Here is a 20651-nt window from a genome sequence, read left to right on the forward strand (position 1 = left end):
ATCAATGGGCATACAGTGTTGAATTGAATTGTATAAGATTCCTTGCCTGCTTTCTTTGTGGGGGACAGTTAAACCAGGAGTTGAGAGATACAGAATGATTTAAACCCAGGCAGGACTACCATGCCAAGGAATTCGGAACATGGAAGTGAACTGAACAAAAAAAAAAAAAAAAAAAGGAAGTAAGTAAGTAAAAGGAAAAGTGAATCTAGTTGCATTGAAAGTATTTTTTCATTATTTTGTGATTTGGTTTGAACTGCTCTGTGTGAATCTATGGGTGTGTCTACAGAGCACCCTAAACTTGAAATAAGATATGCAAGTTGCAATACACAAATTGCAAATCTTATTTCGAATCTATTTTGAAATTTGGTGCATCCACACAGTGCCAAACTTTGAAATAATGTGCTATTTCGAGACATCCCTTAACCCTTGTGGAACGAGGGTTACCGGGATACTGAAATAGTGCACCCATTATTTTGAAAAATATTTTGAAATAATGGGCAGCTTGGGTAGATGTGGGTTAGCTATTTGGGGATACCTCCGGTATTCTGAAATTCCCATGCAGTGTAGACATACCCTATGCCTCCTCTCCCCATTTACCATCTAGCATTGTGCCTAGAGACTTTTCTCTGTATTTTAATTTGTTTTTCTTAGTTGCTCTGCAACATCTAGCAACCAAATATGCTTTATCAAGTTTATCTTTTGTTTTGTAATAAAAATCACCTTTTTTTAAGGGGATGATTTGATTCTTGTGTCCTGGAAGGTATAGGAGGTCTGTGTGTCTGAATCCCTCAGACTGAGAGGTCAGCAGCTTGTTTTTCTCATTTCTTTTTCTAGCTCCTTAAGGGCAAAAGAGCTTGTGGTATCCCTGGGGGTGGGTTCAAGTGTTCTCCCCTTATCTTTGGTGCTATTCTTTTGGAAGTCTCAAGTCTTGAAGTCACTGCTGGGCTTCTCTGCAGAGCTGACATCCAAGCTCATATACTATTGTTCCCTGAGTCAAGGACACAAAAAATAAATTTAAAGAACACAGTGAAGCCAGCAGGAGTAAGAAACAGAGAATCAAAAGCATCTCAAGGTGAGTCACATTAGGGAGTCCAAAAAAATCCACATCCTCACCTTCAAGTAACACTATTACATACCTGAAAATTGGAGTCAGGGTGGGGATGGGGAAAGGATGAAAGAGATCGAAAACAAGTGAATCTGATAATGGCAGTGAAGTGGTACTAGCTAAATTGAGAATCGTATGTGGCAGAGACCCAGACATAAGTAAATGCTGAGAGACACAATTGGAGGGGCAGAGGCTAAAAATGTTCATCAAATATATGCAGTGTAAACAATGTTGACAGGAAGGAGAAAAGAAAAATTGTAGGCAGGTGTGCACAAATATGATTGTCAAAATATCTAGAAAGAAAGAAGAAACTCCTCCCAGTTCATATGATACTAGCAAATTTACCCGGCATTGCTCAGGTCCTTAACTGTAGTAATGTTTGGGGTTTGTTTTTTGTAAATTAAAAGGAAATTGTACATGTTTTATTTACATGATTGTATAGGACCAGGGGATGGGAGACTGGAGCACAGATCTGTTGTATAAAGCCTCCGCCCAATGCAGTATAATGTAAATGTAAGTTTCAGTATAATGTGAATGTCGGTTTTGTAAATTTTTGAGCTCTGTAACCTTCCTTTTTTATGAGAAAGAGAGCCGAAGGGTTCTTGTGATTCTGCACAATCACACTATTGCTCATAGAAGTAATTAGAATTTAGGTTGTGTTATGAAGGAAATATGATGAATGATTAAAAGTTTGTACTAGCAGACGCTTTACATTAGAAGTAGACTGATACTTTTTCTATGGGCAATTGTATCCCTTTATCCACATGTGAAATAATTGTGTAGTTCCTGGAGAGGGAGAGTGAATGAGTTTGAAATGTGATTGTTTAGAGACATAACAACTCATAGGACCAGCAGTTTCAGAGTCCAAAGGATGGAAGAAGGGGCTGGAAGACTTTGAGGCATCAAGGTACCATAAACCGAGGCCGAAAACAAAGCAGAACACTGCAGGACATTTTGGATGGCCTTGGAGTATTAAGAGCAAGCACCCTTTTACAAACAAGGCAGCCTTGAAATAATACTGTGAAGGAACCACCAACATACTGATATCATAGTAAAGACTAACTCCAAGATAAGCAGATGTTAAACAGAATGGATGGCGATTGATTAAGGACTGATGCAGAAAAATGTATAGACCTGAATAGGGAAAAGCCCTATAAAAGATGGGATGTCTTGAATGAATCTCTGGGTCTCGACTTGTCAAGATCAGAGCTTTGGTCCAGACTGAGAGAAGCCCTCGTTCCTCCCTGTGACGGGCTCACTGAAGCCCGCACTGAGGCTGGTGCACCTCCAGCCATGGTCCCGGTGGGGGGTGCCAAACAGCATGGGTAGGAGGAAGGCGCGGCAGCAGCTGAAGCCAGACCGCCTGCATGCAGCCCTGGCATGAGGGGGTGGGGCACGGTCCGGAGGGTGGGATGCAGGCAAACGCCGGGATGTCAGTGGAGTGGGGCACTGTGATGCTGCGGCCAACGGTGGCCACATTCAAAGAGCCCTGACCACTGCCAAGGGGGGCAGTGACTACAGGGTGAGGAGACTCTGTGGAGAGTAGGGAGCAGCCCCCCTCTCGGAGACAGAGGGAACTGCCACAGGCCACCTAAGCACTGCCCCTCAGTGGAAGAACTTGGATGGCAGACAGAGGCGATAGGTCCCCCATGCAGAACACAGGGGGACGAGGACAAAGGGGGGGACAGGAAGCAACCCAGGGCAGGGCGGTATTGGCGCCCATGGGCTGACGACTTTTGGGGAAACTCCCTGTCAGCCGAGTAAGGGCAAACTGGCCCTTGCTTTTTAGGGCCCTTGGCTAGGACCCGGTGGAGAGGGAGGGCCTGGGTCCCTATCCCCCACCCCAGAAGCAGCGAACAGGCCAAGCCCCGAACCAACTCGCATTACCTGGCAGAGCAGAGAAACCTTAGCAATACGGTGAAACCATTGACTCACGGAATCCTGGGTGGGACACTGAGACAGGGAGAGGACGTGGAGCCTGCCTGGACCTAGGGGGGGCCCTGGTTGGACAAAACTGCCACACTCCCCCTCACATTTAATTTGTCTGGCCAGTGAGTTAATGTGAACAAAATAGACTGGTAACTTTAAGCAAAAGCAAGACGAGGTTTGTAAATGAGTGTATGTGTGTGACTAGGTTCAATCCCTTTTCCATTCCATTTAACAGTGGCATTTAATAAAAGCAATATATGTGTAATCCTGGGTTTGTCTTTAGTGAAAACAAGATAACAAGATCAGGGGACTGGGTGTGTGTGGAGCTCATGGATGGGGTTGAGGGTGCAAGAGTGTGGAAAGAGAATGGAAGGTTCAGGACTAAGGGCAGGGGGGCCAATGTTCCCTTTAACATTTTCTATCCTTGGGTGGGTTAAATTTTCTTGTGTGCACCACCAATATTGAGGTAGTGTGTTAATGTACACCCCCAATACAAACAAAACACACATTATACCACACACACGCACCCCTTCCCCTTTCCAGCCCAAGAGGATTGAAGAAACTGCTCTTGAAGAGTTTCTGCCTCTACCCCACTCTCCCTCTCTCTCTCTCCCCTCCTGCCTATGGGACTTTCCCCTAAGCAATTTAATTACTCCCTTCCTCCTCCAAGCCAGTCATTCCCTGCTTATCTCAGCTGATGGTCTTCCCTTTCAAGCATGCGGAATGCTGTTTACGGAGGCCCTGTCCCGCCAATCACCTGAACTCCCTGCCTGCACAGGGAGCTGTGAACCCCTGTGCAGGGCTCAGAACATAGCTGGTCATACACTCATCCATGCAACTTAGAGGGAACTTTGTAGGGGGTCCAGGGCTGGAGGCTGGGAGATTGGTGGAGAGCTTGCCATGCCCCCACCCCTGGGTGATGAGGGTGGTGTTGCTCTGTTGGCAGCTCATCCCCAGAAGGTTGTGGCGATGCTCTCTGGCTAGTGGCCCTTCCTGTGATACCTCTCCCCTGTGGGTGCACTGCCCCCAGTGGCCACTCTCATAGCATGTCTCTCAGAACAGCAGCTCTTCCCTTTGCATGTTGTGGAAAACTGTCCTTTTCCTGAGCTTCTGATTCTCCTGGCACAACCAACCCCGACCTTGCTTTAAGTTAGGAGAAGAGGAATCTGCATAACAAATATGGTGCCTCTAGCTCTTACTGTTTAGGAGGAGTTCCTCAACAAATGGACCCACAGATAGAGACGCTGTAAAATATATAGAGATTTTATCCTCTGATAAAATGGACAATGCAATCTGTATGATAAGGGTGTATGGATGTTTTTTGCTTGAATCCCTTTGAAAAACAGCTGAGAGCTTATCCCTTCCCTTTCCCTTCCTTTCCCTATCCCTTCCCTTTCCCAGTTCCCTGGTCTTTCTCACGTGAATAAAGAATAGCAATTCCTGAAGTCCAGAGAGGCAAACAGTTCAACGTTTATTGGAGTTATCTTCCAGCAAGCATGAATCCCATTTCCTTTTTTCCTTTTCCCCTCTGTTCACAACTTACTTACTGTTTGCCCCGCAATATATGCACCAGCTATACCTTAACCAATCATTTATTGAAATGTAACTAACCAGTCATAACATATAGTAACATGATTATCTCACCAGACAAAAACAATTAAAGAGTCAGACAGAAACTATACAGATAAACTATATAAAAGTAAGGAACATAATGACAAAACAATAGAGAAATTAGGATATCACAACCCCAACTATTGCTAAATAGGTTGTTGCCAGACAGAAACTATCAACCCAACTTTTCTTTAAATCATCTAGGCTCTTCCCTTTATCCGGAGGTTATAGATTGGATCTCATTTCTAAGAGCCCAGAATTACCTCATTTCAATATGGTTGATTTGATATGGGTGAGGACATAACTGCATTTTCCCCAGTTTATGACTGCACAAATTCTTATAGGCCACCCTAACCCTTCTATGAAGGGGGTGGATGTTAAGGACCCAGCAATGGATTTGCTGGAGGAACCTGGATGGGAAAAGAAGGGGAGCTGGTGGGAGCCCCTTCCCAGGTATTGGAAGATCCCAGCAATAAATTTGCTCATGGAACTTGGATGAAAAAAGAGGGGGAGCTGGTAAAAAAAATACGGAATAAACATGGGGTTACCTGCACACTACACTGTTATCTAGTGGAGAGTCCCAGACATCTAATAAGAAAGTCACATCCTGATTAACCCCAATTCAAATGTCTCTTGTCCTTCATTTGGTATAGCCAGACAATATTGATATTTGTAAACTGCCACCAAAAATGAGAATCCCAGGACTACTTTTTCAGTTGCTTATGTCTAAATTGCAGTTGCCAAGCATTGAGTAGTGATGATGCAATTTACTCAATGGGAAATAAAAAACTAAACACACTATTCTCCATTATACACACATGGCTGTATGTTTTGTGGAAACTCAGTTGAGTTTAAGCTAGCCACCTTTACAAAATGGTCAGTAAATTCCTTTCTATCTAGCTTTTCCTAGGGCAGTAATCATTGACAAATATTTTGCACAAATGCTACCAATTACATTTACAATGAAATCTGAGAAATGAGGTAATTTAAGAAATATTTTGCACAAGAATTTTTGAGACAAAGTCCAGAAATTGTAGTTAAGTCAAGTTAGCTATGTATGAAGGTGCTGCAGCTGGCTCCACTGAACCTGACACTTTTCTGGTTCACCATGCCACACATCTTTTGATTTTGCTAAGGTTTTTTTCCCTGATGAAATTGGCAAAATAACTATAGGGAAAGGTTATTCATTTTTAGCCCTTTTAGCAAAGTGGAAAAATGCAAATTTTGCTGACTTCCTGCATACCATTCATAATTTTTAATGATTTTTCTGATACTTGTTAAGCTACATAACCAAAAGGTGGCAGCAGTCCATCCACTATGTGTTTTCCTGGCATATTTTTGACATTTTTAAAATAAAATATCCAAAACACTTTTCCCATTTAGCAAAGAGGGTATTTATTTATTCAGACAGGTACATTAATATTGTGTGTGGTTTTTGATTGTCCCTCAGAATGATTCAAATCCATACAGAGAAATTGCTGGTCTGGTTTTGTAGTTCTTAAACTGAGGCAATATACAGTTTGTACCTGATAATCATGTATGGCTTTTTTAAGTACCAAATTCTATACCTGAGATGATGATACATGTATATAAAAACACATTCTTTCTTACACCATGTGTTCATCTTGTCTATTTAGATTGTTAGCACTTCAAGGAAGAGCCTTTTGTCAAGTTGTAGTGTAGTTCTTGTCTGGAGTCTGACTGAGCAGTAATAATAACTGTTTCCTGATCACTGATGACTCTACAAATGTAATATTTTAAAAACACTACATTTAAAAGCATTTTAATTATATCCAAGAGGTGATTACGTCAATTTTGTTCCTCTCTATTTTTGAGGTGAAGTTACTGTAGTCGGAGGATCTGCTGTGATGGCCTTCTGAGGCAAAATTGCCATTTGGACCCATAATTTGGAACTGAAAGGGAACCAGCTGCCATTCTGGCAAATATCACTGTTTAAACTGGAGACTAAGGAAAGAGAGAAAATATTTTAAAATATCTTGATACAAATGGCTAAAAATAAATTTGAGTAACATGGAAAAGGACAAGCGGCAAACTAATTAAGATAATTGCAAATGGCAGGGGTGGAGGAGTAAAAGGCAAGCAAAGTTGTACCCAGAGATACAATACCTAAATTAGCCTTTAAACTGAAATTAATTATAATTGGGGAGGGAGGTATTTTGGTATGGGATTGTTTGCTACAGGATTTGCTGAACAGTAGGACACCTGCAATCAACAACACACAAAAAGAGTAACAATTGTCCAGAAAAATATAAATATAGGAATAATGTCTTTGTAGAAACACTGCGGGGGAAGGAGGGGGGGAGTCCCGATGATGGTAGTAGCTGTTATGAAAAGGTGTTTGTGTGTGCAGCTATAATGCAGTGACAGCAGCATTTGGGACAGGAGAAAATTTAGGCCCAAGGGATGCAGAACATGATGGCACTGGCTGAGCCAGAGTCTGAATTAATGACACTTTCTTGATGGTGCTTAACCATAATGCTGTACTAGATAACAAGGCTTAATAGTAATATGGTTGGTCTCCACAGGTGTGTCTAGACTACATGGCTCCATTGATGGAATCATGTAAAGTAGTTTATTCGACATAGTCAATGATGCGGGATTTAAATAATCCCCACTTCATTAAAATAAAAATGGCTGCCACGCTGTGCCAAAATCAGCTGATCCGGCACAGTGCGGCAGTGTAGACATGGTACGGTCAACAAGGGAAGCCTTTGTCGACTGCTCCTGTATGCCTCGTGAAACGAGGTTTACCGGAGCGGACAACAAAGGCTTCCCTTGTCGACTGCACCGCATCTAGACTGCCGCACTGTGCCGGATCAGCGGATTGTCGGCACAGCTCAGTGGCCATTTCTATTTTAATAAAGCGGGGATTGTTTAAATCCCCGCTTCATTGGCTATGTCGAGTAAACTACTTTACATGACTCCGTCGACGGAGCCATGTAGTCTAGACATACCCCACCAACTGATAGAATTGAGAATAATACCATGCTAATTTGAGAAACTGAATACCAGTGACAGATAGGAGACTGAAATTAAAAAAAAATCTGCTTTTTCTCTATATCATAATTTCTACCAAAATACAGCCTCTCTTCTGCAGAGAACTAGTGAAACATCAGCTGCTTCTCTTGTCCTGATTACACAGGAGGGTAAACTCAGTGAGTTCAGGGACATGGGTGACCTGCCTCATGTAACCTTTCTCATTCAATGGTTCAGAGTCTTAAGTGCACCAGCAAGTGGCAGCTTCACAATATACCTGAAAAAAAAAAAGATCAAGTGTAGATACAAGGTGGGATTTTCAAAACATCTAAGTGACCTAGGAACAGAAATCCCATCAACTTTCATTGCGTACCTAAACCTTTTAGGAGTAGAGTGAAAATTGATGGGACTTCTGTTCCTAGGTCACTTTAGATGTTTTGAAAATTCCACTCACAGAGCAGTAGTATTAAAAGTCACAAAGATAGCTCACATTTTTCAAACATGGAGCAACAATTATCTATGTGATTAAAAGAATTCTACAAAAATCATATGGGCTGTGTCTACACTGGCACCCTTTTCCGTAAAAGGGATGCTAATGAGACACTTCGGAATTGCAAATTCCATGGGGGATTTAAATATCCCCCGCGGCATTTGCATTAACATGGCTGCCGCTTTTTTCCGGCTCGGGGTTTTGCCGGAGAAAAGCGCCAGACTAGACGGGATCTTGCGGAAAATAAGCCCTTTTCCAGAAGATCCCTTATTCCTACGTGAAAGTAATTCCGAAGTGTCTCATTACCATCCCTTTTACGGAAAAGGGTGCCAGTGTAGACACAGCCATGGGGTTCTGCACAAAGTCTATCAGACAAACAATATTCATGTGATACTTATTAATAAACCTATACAAATATCCTGATGTGTTTTCTGTAGCATATTTATGATCGTGTTGTGTCTGGGCCAAGATTCTGACTTGACATTCTAAATAACCCTTTGGGAAAATATGACATCTTGCAGTAATATAGGCTGTGCATGTGAAAAACCAGCACCAATATGCGCCTGCTTTTCTGAATTTTTGAAAATGGAAATAGCAGACTGCTGCCTTGGTTTTCCTCTTCTCTTATATTCGCAAAAGGGTGGTGTTTACAATACCAGCTGGAGAAAACAATACAAGCTGTACACAGAGAAAAAAGTATAAAATCAAGTAAAATAAAATGACTTATAAAACTACTTATATAATAGCTCATTATTGAAAGAAGGAATATAAAAATACAGAACTGTAGCTGCTCTTCCACTAACTATAGGGTGAGTGAGAGAGGTTCTCTGAAGGGCTTCATTCAACAACCCCCTTCATGCTCTGAAAGGTTCTACATGGTGGGTTGCTGATTCTCTCTGGTAAAGACATGCACTGAAACATTTTTTTGTTGTTGCAAACCTGGGAAATGTCATGGGTCATAAAAAAGCTATCAGGAAAATATAGGTAGGTTAAAGTTTGGGTGCACCTTTAATTTTGGTTAGCTTTATGATGTCTCGTTAAGTAGTATAAGGAGAAAACTGTCAGATAGAGATCACATCGTTTGGCTCACAGAGTTTTTCTTGAAGACATGTAGGAGCAATTCAGATGTGTCTCTGAAAACATAGCCTGAAGAGTCAAACTCAGAGCAACAAAATTTTGAAAATCCATCCTCTCATATATGCAGTGGAAATATCTGAAAAGAGCCTGAGAGGTTATGAACATCTTATTTCTTGACTCCCTAGAATTGTGTTGGTAGAAACGATGATATCACAATTCTTCTAATATTAGTTTATCTTGTCAGAGTATACTTTTCTTTCCACAAGCCAGCTTTTCTGCCAGCTTTTCTTATAGCTGCCCTTGTGGGTCTTACTTATGGATAAATGTCAGAACTGTATTTCCTCTGAATGACCAGTATGTATATTCCCTTTAAAAATGAATGACAATTTTTTATAAATCTAATTTATTTTGATAGGTCCATTTTTTGAAAACTTACATTTATGCTCAAGTAAAGAGCTGGCCTTAATTTCTGATACTATTATTCATCCCCATCATATCATTTATTCAGTTCACAAAATCCTCAAGTTAAAACAATAAGAATAATTTATGTTCATACTGTACGTAACGAAAACAACCCTCTTGTTTTTTGGTCTGTACTCCCTGTGTTTTCTGGCCTATACTCACTCTTCTTCATCCACATTCTACTATTTGCTTTACAGAACTAAACTATGCTTCACAGCATTTTTAAAAAAAAAATAAACCAACAAATCTGTAGAATTAGAGCTCTGAGCTCCCAGTGGTACAATAAAATCTACCTTCATTCAAAATAAAACAAAATGTTTTCTGCATTTAACAATAGTGATCCAATGCAAAAAGCATTGGAGTGACTCCTCAACATTCCTTATTCCTGTGACTTCAGTAGAAATTGCAAGGTGATCAGCACCTTTGAAAACCAAGCTGCTTATTAGGTACTTAAATAAAGACTTAGGAATCTCATGTGAGGTTAACAATTCATAGCATAGGACTAGGAAGGTAGGTAAGACAGGATAACTTGATTTTACAAGCATGAGGTACAAAATATTAAATATCTTCTGAACCATGGGGATCACATACATCCTAGCAGATTAATCCAAGCCTCTCTCTTTTTTGAGGTTTATAAACTGAGTGTCATTCAGCATGCTCTGTGCAGGACCTTTTAGCTGGAACTTGAAAAACTGAGGTGGTCTTCACTCTGCATTTGTGTTAAAAATTTCAAGACATTTTTCATAAGAATAAGCATTTGCTGTTGGCCTTAGTCAACATTATACTGAATCAGAAGTGACACATCTTTCTTTTTAACCCTGCATAGAAGTGACTGATTGTATAAATTATCTAGAGAAATATTATTCAAAAGATTTGTCCCTATCTGAGATGAATAGTGCAAAGTAAAGCCATTGGATACAAGCTTGTCATTGTAAAGATAGAAAGGAGAACATACAGAAAAGCCTAAACAGAAGTGAAAAACTTAACCAAGTGGCTTTTATCTTCATTTTATTTTATTTCAATATTAAAACTACCATGGACCAGATAAGTGTACTGCAGTCCCATGAAGCACTAAGACTGATATTAATTGCAAATAAAGTTCATACCCCGACTCACTACAAACGGAATGTTTAGGCTTTGCAATCCACTGATCAAAATGAAAGCTTTGCCTATGCTTTTTGAGTTTTTTAGACACTTCATAGAATAATGTCCCTTAAACAGGAAAACCTGTTCAAAAACACCTGGAGAGTGTTTATTTCCCTTGGTCTTTTCTAATCTTCCTCTTCAATTAAGAACCTGAAAATACTGGGAGTAAGTGCAGTTGAACAAGAAATTTTTAAAAAAAGAGAGAGAGATTATATAAAAAATAACGGGGTTGATAGTGTGGTTGCTCCACTTGTTATTTTGAAATAAGGGGTATTATTTCTAAGTAACTCTCTAGAAGTTACTGTAATACAATGGTTGTACTGGCCTTTGTGAATTCTGTCCCTCTTAACAGAAATGATAGTGGTGGTTGAGTGTGGTGAATCCAGTTAGCACTAGATGTTCTGACCTATGTAGTATTGTGCAGTATGTTTCACCACCATTTACAGACTTCAAACTAAACCTGCTCCAGGAAAAAATTACATTAAGGCTTTGATCCTGAAACACTTATGGATGAAAAATAATTGTTAATTGGTTTTGCACAATTAATTAAATAGCTTGTTCACCAAATCTACAATATAATTGAGAAAGTTTGTCTGTCTGGGTGTCTGTTTGTTCAAGAACTCCTAAACGGTAACAACTAGGTTCACCAAATTTGGTATGCAGCTTCCTCTTATCAAAACTTAAAGCAAGGTAAGGGTTTGGTTGGGCCAGAAAAATGGGATTTGCCTGGAATGGGATGGCTTCCCATAAAACCATACAGAAAAGAGACAGAATCACCAGGCAGTTGAAAAGGGTGGACTGGGGGCTCCTCCTCCTCCTCTCTGCCCAAGATTGTCCCAGCCCTTATCCCCACAGGCTCCTTTTATACTATTTATATAAAAGTCCTAGCACTGATGAATGAACAATTTGTTCAGGAGCTATAAAAATGTGTATCATTGCTTTGTATCTGGAGTCTCCTCAAATGAAAGTTAACATTCATTAGGTTTCCACTCCTGCAAACTTATACATGTCCTTAACTTTCCTCCTGCAATTAATGTTAAAGACTTTTGTGTAGCTGTTTGAAAGATTAGACCTTCGAATTGTAGCTTCCCTACTACAGACTGGACATGGTGTTTTGCTGAGTTAGAAGAAATGATTGTCAGAGGGAATTATGGGGAACTTTATAATGCTTTAATATATTTCTTTAAGTATCTCTCAGGAAAGGAATTATAACCCAGTAAGTGACTGATACTTTTATAGTTTGCTTATAAAATACAAAGTAAAATAAGGCTCAACCTTCTGTATAAATAACTGTTTATAGTAAGCTGCTAAATATCAAGAATAAAAGTGAATGAACCTATCATACCATTCTTTAAAATACTTGTCAGAAATAATCTGTGATCATACAAAAAATTAAGACATATAAAAGCCTTCTAAATGTTAAATATTAAGTTATGATTTCTTGAAGATAAATATAATTAAATAATGAAGTATTAGCTGCAGGTTTCTTGCCAAACATGCAAAGAAAAGTTTATGTTCATGGTTCTTCGGTCCTTCACTTGGGATCAGCTCTACTGATTTCAATGCACCTGGCTTGTTATAAAACATGCGTGACACTATCCCATCAGGCAAGGACTTATTTAGTGTCAGTGGCTTAACTTATAATCATTTGTTATTTATATTGCAACAGAAACAAAAAATGCTAGCCATTGTTATTGTTAAAATAAAGAAAAAAGATCTCTACCTCAAAGATTACAATTTAACATTCCCACCCAAAACAACCAACCAACCAACCAACGAATCAAAAAAACAACCAAACACCCTCCAAACAAAACAAAACTCTGGCAGGCAAAAGATAAAAAAATACTAGCAATGTGACTATGGCTTGTAAGAAACACACACACACACACACACACACACACACACACAAGGTCGGGGGACAGAGGAAGTAAAAGTAACTCATTGTGGGTTTACACCTGGAAAAAGAATGTTAGAAAAAGATTGGTAGTGAGAAAAGGTGAAAGAAAACTGAAGGTGAGGGAGATTTATCGGTGAAAGGAAGAGTGAGGTCAAAAAGCACAATGGTTAGGGATAGTGAAGAGGGGTAGCTTGACATTCAAAGTTTTAGGAAAGGAGAGGTGTAATGGCCAAAGAACAATATAAGGGGGAAAATGACTACAGAACACTGGCAAAGAGTATAAATAGTTAATTGAGGATTTTTCTGCTATTTCAGGGGTGGGGAAACTCTTTTGGGTCAGCAGCCCCTGACCCACCGAAAAATCAGTTGGGGGCCACATAGAAGCAAAGTAAAAACCCTCACTGTCACTTGACTGAGAAGGAGAAAGACATTTCCCACATTCCCCTTGCACACCAAAGCCTAGGGAGAGCCCAGTTTTGTGTCCTCCCACTGGCATATATTGGCACAGGGGAGGAAGAGCTGGAGCACCAGTGCGGTCTCCCCAATGACGGGGAAAGGCCTAAGCCTCTGGGGCTGGATCCAGACAAGCCAGGGGCTGCATCCATCCCCTGGGTCTTAGGTTCCTCACTCCTGCATTATATGCAAATCATTTCTTTCTTCTTCTCGGTATATTGAAGTTTAATATATATTCTCGGTATATTGAAGTTGCAGTGGTCATACAGATGAACAAACTATGAGCCATTAAAGCCAAAGATGGAATCACTAGTTTGTTTGGCAAGAAATTTTGTTTTTTTATTTATATTTGGACAAAACCAAATTCAAAATGTAATAATTTGACATGAAAGATAAATGGTGTGTGAAAGCCCGAAATAATGTTTAGTACAAATTAATTATTTTGAAGACACATGCCCTATGGGAATTACAAAAATTATGTCACATGGGAATAACAAAAATTATGACAAACACTAATTTCTCTTCTGTGAATATTCTGGCCTTTTTCAAAGGTTGCTAAGAAGCATTTCTCATTAACAGGGTAAGAATGAGGTAAACGAGGAAAGGTTGCTTTATGGCAGATAATAAGTCCATTGAAGAAGAGAAACACTAAAAGTACTGAGGAAGGAAGTACTGATTAAAATGGTTTAATAATCAATTTCTGATTCCAGAGGTGAAGTGCAAAGATTCCTATACTGTATATTTAGTTGCTTTCCTCCCTGCCCCTTGAAGATCTTCATGCAATAGCAGGGAGAATAAAGAATTTTAAAAAGAGGCAAAAATAGGTTCTAATCAGATGAATTGGGTCTTATAGCAATTATGACTCCAGTTGTGGGAATTTGGCTTGATATGCACATCTTAATGATGATTTCCAAACATAAACAAGTAGTCCATATGATAAAGACACCACTTTCAAAATAGTAGAAAAGTTGTCAAGGTATATGATATCTAAAGTAATTCCAAATATTTAGCACTTCCATGCCTGATCCACTGCTAAACTCTAATGCTGGTTAAAAATGGCAAGTATTTTTTTTTAAATTAAACTACACATTAAATACATACAAACAATCTGAGTGGAATCAGTCCCCACAAAGGACATTGCTATGCTATCAGCAATATGTTTCTGCCTCCTCATTTAACCTGTACAGTGGATTTACTGGGGAACATCATGGATCAGAGTAGAATTAGTTCATTCGAACTAAGCTAATTCGAACTAACGGATCCAGACTAAAAAACTAGTTCGAATTAGTGTTTTGCTAATTCGAACTAGCATGTCCACATTAAGTGGACCCTGAACCAGGCTTAAGGATGGCCAGAAGCAGTGCCGGCAGGGCATCAGAGGAGGACTTAGAGCGTGGAGCTGCTGTCTCAGGCTAGCCGAGGGCTGCGCTTAAAGGGTCCCGACCCCCACCCCAGACAGACAGTTCTCAGGGGTGCCCCACTTGCAAAGCAGTCCTGGCTTGGAGTGCCCGGAGTACCCACACTAGGCACATCACACCACTCGGCCATAAGACCAGCTGCACTTGCCGCAGGCTACCATCTGGGGAGAGGGAGCAATTGGGGGGCTGCAGGAGAGCTTCCACCCCCAGAAGCCTGCAGAGCCAGCCCAGTCCTCCCCATTGGGGACACGTACCCCATTCCTCCCTCACCTCCTTCCACTTACCCTTCCCTAGCCCCTCTTCTTGATGTACAAACTAAAGGACAATTGTGTTCAAAAATGGAATCTGTCTTTATCGAACAAAACTGGGGGAGACTGGGAAAAGGAGGTGGGAGAGGGGGAAGAGAGAGGCTGGGAGAGGGGAGGGCAACTAACATGATCAGGGGTTGGGAACAGGTCCCATATGAAGAGAGGCTAAAGAGACTGGGATTTTTCAGCTTAGAAAAGAGGAGACGGAGGGGGGACAGGATAGAGATCTCTAAAAGCAGGAGTTGGGTGGAGAGGGTGCATACAGAAAAGTTATTCATTAGTTCCCATAAAGAAGGACTAGAGGACACCAAAGGAAAGGAATGGGTAGAAGGCTTCAAACTAGTAACAGAAAGTTGTTCTTCACAAAGCAAAGAGTCAACCTGTGGAACTCCTTGCTGCAGGAGGCTGTGAAGGCTAGAACTAGAACAGAGTTTAAAGGGAAGTGAGATCAAGTCATGGAGGTTGGGTCCATGAAGTGGTATTAGCCAGGGGGTAGAAGTGGTGTCCCTGCCCAAGGTTTGTGGAAGGCTGGAGAGGGATGGCACGAGACAAATGGCTTGGTCACTGTCTTCGGTCCATCCCCTCCAGGGTCCCTAGGGTTGACCGCTGTCAGCAGACAGGCTACTGGGCTAGATGGACCTTTGGTCTGACCCAGGACGGCCATTGTAAGCTCAGGGTTCAGGGTCGGGGGTCTCACTGGACCACCTTGATTTTCATGCACACCTACTCCTGGGTGGCCAGGCTGGCAGTTCTCCTGCCCTAGCTGGCCACCTTCCTGTGCCTAGTGCGGAGATCGTGGACGAGGTCCACGATGTCCGCACTAGCCCAGGTGGGTGCCCGCCTCTTGCGGTCCCGGGAAGAGGGGGAGGGCTGGGGGGCATCGGGTGGGTGGTTCGATCCGTGCCAGGTGCAGGGTCTGCTGGCTGAGTGCTGGCAGGCTTGCACCTGGCACGGGCACCGTAGCCAGCCCCTGCCCCTTTAAGGGGGCCGGGGCCGGGAGGGGGGCAGACAAGTTTCCCTGGTGTTGGCCAGAGTGGCCACCAGGGAAACCTGGGGAGGTCTAGCCTCCCACTAGTTAAAATTAAGGGGCTACACACCCCTTAATTCGAACTAGTAAATTCAAACTAGGCTTAATCCTCGTGGAATGAGGATTACCTAGTTCGAACTAAGCGCTCCGTTAGTTCGAATTAAATTCGAACTAACGGAGCGCTAGTGTAGCGCCTATGAAAGTTAGTTCGAACTAACGTCCGTTAGTTCGAACTAACTTTGTAGTGTAGACATACCCCCACTAACGTATACATGAGGGGAAGCAATGGATGTGATATATTTTGACTTTAGTCAGTCTTTTCATTCTATCTCGTATGACCTTCTCAAAAACATATTAAGGAAATACATCCTACATGGAGATACTATAAGGCGGGTGCATAACTGGTTGAAAAACTGTTCACAGCAAGTAGTTATCAATGGTTCACAGTCATAATAAGTTGTCAAAACAAGTGGGGTTTCACAGGGATCAATTCTGGGACTGGTTCGTTCAATATCTTCATCAATGTTTAAAATAAGGGCATAGAGAATGCACTTATAAAGTTTGCAGCTGATACTAAACTACAAGTGCTTTGGGGGATAGGATTATAATTCAAATTGATCTGAACAAACTGGCGAAATGGTCTGAAGTAAATAGGATGAAATTCTATAATGACAAATGAAAACTACCCCACGTAGGAAGGATCATTTAGTTGCACACATGCAAAATGGGAAATGACTACCTTGGAAAGAGTACAGCAGAAAGGCACCTGGTGGTTATAGTGAACCAAGAGCTAATTATGAGCAGGCCCTATCAGAAGGGGGTGCCAGGAGGATCATTTGGCCTGGGCCTCAAAAGACAAAGGGGCTTCAAATGTTGACATTTTTCTACCAAGTCATTTCCATTTATTATATACCTTGCAGTTATAACAGAGAGAACAAAAGAAGCTATATATATCTGCAAAAATTGATTTAAATCATTGTGGGACCTCAGGCCTTTGCCAATTTTTCAGTCACATCCAAGTTTTCATCTGCGTGACTGGAGATTGGAGTAGCTTCTGTGATTAGTGATTCTACGTTATGAAATATTATTTACACTCTTTGCATAGTTTAGAGGTTTTGAAAGTCATAATTAATTTTGTTACTGCAAAGTGATTTTGCTTGGTCTGAGGGTGAGTTTAACCTTTAAATTAGATGTTTATCCCTGCATAGGAGATTTTCGTATTCCTGTTTTTTCTTATGTGTCTTCGTATACAATAACCATATCAGGCTCAGCTGTAAGATTCCTCTTCATTCAGATATAGATTCACCTTTAAATGGTTTTTTTTGTGTGATAAACAACTAGAATTAAAAGTTTATTAATAAATCTGGCAATCATCCAGTGTTCATATTCATAACAACGAATCAGTTATTAGAGGAACTTAATAATAGGAGCATGATAGCAGATGAAATTTCAAGACTTTGAAATAAGGCTATAAGAGTCATAGTAAATAACAACCCCAAACTGTTATTATATAATATTCATTGTCAAGTATGTATAATTACAATTTTGTATAACCAATAGCCTTTAGTAAATTAATTTATTGTGTGTTACTGTGTTTTAAAAGAACTGCTTTATAAAAATAAAGTGAAGATTTGAAAGCGGTGCAAGTAAGAGACTGTGAAATCAATAGAGTGAAGCAGCATTTAAGAGTTTAAAGCCAATAACATCATTTCTTGTGGAAAAGATGCCTAAGCTATTAGACAGTGACCATACTGACAGTGACACTTCCAATTCTGGTGATGAAAACTTTGTACCCACAAATGACATTGCCTCAAAATGAGGAGGTCATTAATCAAGACACAAAAATTCCAACAGTAGCGATAGATGCAGAATCTATGCTTGACTTAGAGACTGTGCAGGCAGAAAATGAGGACCTCGGAGATGCAGCGCAGCAAGCACAAGATCTTATGACTAGCACAGGACACAGTGTAACAACAGTGGCATCAGAACGTGATATTGGATTTCTACATAAGAACAATGTTGCTCAAATGCAGTCATTTCTCAAAGTTAGTTGTTTTCAGATTCCATGTAATATACTAAAAGATGTTGAAAATCAGGCTTTTCCCACTCATCTGCTGAAAAAACTCTTCCAAATGGAGAGATCTACACAATAGATTGGCTCTGCTGGAGCATGAAAAAGCAGGCTCTGTACTGTGTATCCTGTTTCATTTTTAACAGTAATACTTCAACTGCATCCATACTATCTGATCCATTCAGTTGGAGCATCGGTAGAGTTTGGAGGGAGTTGAAAGACTGAAGACCTGCACATGAAACTTCAGTATCACATCAAGATAACTATGTTACATGGAAATCACCTAGTAGAGCAGCACTAGCTAACTGTTCAATTGAAAACTTATTCCTGAGTAAAATAAATACAGAAACTGATAACTGGAAAAAACTTCTTGAGCGCATACTGAATGTCATTCTTTTTCTTTCTGAGTGGTGATTGGCTTTCTTTGGTTCCAATCAATATATTGGTGACCCTACAAATGGAATCTTTCTTGGTATACTTGAGCTTCTTAGCAAGTATGACCCACTTTTATGGGCCATGTTAAACATGTTCATGAATCACAAGAGAGCAGAAAATCAATGCAAGTCCATTATCTGTCAACCAGAATATAAAACAAGTCTATTGAGCTGTGTGGGATTTATACAAACAACAATTCTTGAAGAGATACCACATGCAAGTACTTTTCAATTATTATTTATGCAACTCCAGATTGTTCTCATAAAGAACAGACGACCTTGGATGTTCAATATGTTAAAATTGCAGGAAGTTCAAAGGTTTCAATTGAAGAATGGTTCATTGTTCTATACTTTCACACACACTCACACACACAAAACTGGAAAAGAAATTGCCGCTCGTGTATTAGAAATTCTGGAAGAAATTCAGCTTCAAATGACATTTTAAAATCTGCATTAGCCAAGCCTATGACAATAGATCCAGTATGGCTAGTAAGTACAATGGAATACAAGCAGTTCTTCTTGAGCAAAATCCAAACTGTGTTTTCTCCAGTTGTGGCAACCACACACTAAATCTTGTGGGAGCTGATTGCGCTGAATCATGCAAGAAAGCAATCACATACTTTGGAACAATTCAGCAATTATACTATCTCTTCAGTAGCAGTCCTTGAAAGTGGGAAATTCTGAAGCAGCATCTGCCTTTTTCCCTTCACGGCATGTCAACAATGAGATGGTCAGCATGAATTGCTAGCGTTCAACCAGTTGCACAGCATTTGGGCTCTGTGAGAAAGGCTTTAAGTGATCTTGAATCTCTTACTCTCAGAGCATAGGCTCCCACAGAGCTTACGTCCATTTAGAAGTATACATCCACATTTGAATCCATTTTAATGTTGTCTATGTGGATGAAGCTACTAAAAATGATCCACAAAACTCATCTTGTAATTGAAGCATGCAATGCCATATTACGTGTTGAGAGCGATAACATTGAATGACTTCTTAAAGATATTCTAAAGATTCGTGATCAATGGGATGCAATCCTTTCTAAGTCTAAATCAGTAGCATGGGGTATTGACATTTCATCTGGGTTTTCCACCAATCATAGCCTAACATCTCAATCTGATGCAGAAAGGCACTATCGAGTCAATGGTTTTTTTGTTATTATTGACTCCGTTAATCTGGCCTTACACATCAATTTGAGTCAAAGTGACAAATTTGTACCCTTTTTGAATTGCTTTGGAGTTCAGAGAACTAAGTGATAAAGATCTATATTCAGCAGCTAAACAGTTTCAACAAAAGTACAGTGAAATTTCAAGGGATTTTTGTGATGAGATCACCTTCCTGAAACGTATACATTCCACCAACTTTAAATTGGACTACAAGTCAAAAGAGCTGATTCAAGTAATATTCGATCTTGGCCTGTTGACTATATTTCCTAATATCACAACTGCATTACATATTTTTGTCAGTCTCCCAGCATCAGTGGCTTCTGGTAAATGCACATCCAATGTGCTAAAACAAGTAATTAACTATCATCATTCTACAATGGGACAAGAGTGTTTGAATGGTCTCACAATACTTAACATTAACAGTGATGTAGCATGTAAATTAGATTTTTCTTCAATTATAAACGAATTTGCACACAACAAAGCCAGAAAACATTCTTAAAATGAAGAATTTTGCTTGCAGTGGAAACTCACAGTTAATGTTACATTTTAATATACATGCTATTGGTACAATGACTTAATTGTTAATAAATACATGTCTCAAGTGTTCATTTTCATATATTCTTTTAGTTTTAGTGTGACTCTGTCGATGAGAAGTTGGATACCTCGAGGGCCTGGGCTGGGGTTGGGCTGGGGCTTCTAAACTCACAGTCATTTTCTGAGAGGGCCTGATTATGAGTCAACAGTGAAACAAGTTGCAGAAAAAGCAAACATCACTTTGGGACGTATTAGCAAAATTGTTTAAGCAAGACACAAGAAGTAATTCTTCCATTCTGCTCTGTGTTGATTAGGCCTCAACTCAAGAACTGTGTCCAGTTCTGAATACCACATTTCAGGAAATACATGGAGAAATTGGAGAAGGTCCAAATAAGAGCAAGAAAAATGATTAAAGGTCTATAAAATATGACCTATGAGGGAAAATTGAAATAAATGAATTTGCTTAATGAGGAAAAGGGAAGTCTGAGAGGGAACGTAGCAGTTTTAAAGTACATAAAAGGTTGCTACA

The sequence above is a fragment of the Pelodiscus sinensis genome, chromosome 2, assembly GCF_049634645.1.
Source record: "Pelodiscus sinensis isolate JC-2024 chromosome 2, ASM4963464v1, whole genome shotgun sequence".
Lineage (NCBI taxonomy): Eukaryota > Metazoa > Chordata > Testudines > Trionychidae > Pelodiscus > Pelodiscus sinensis.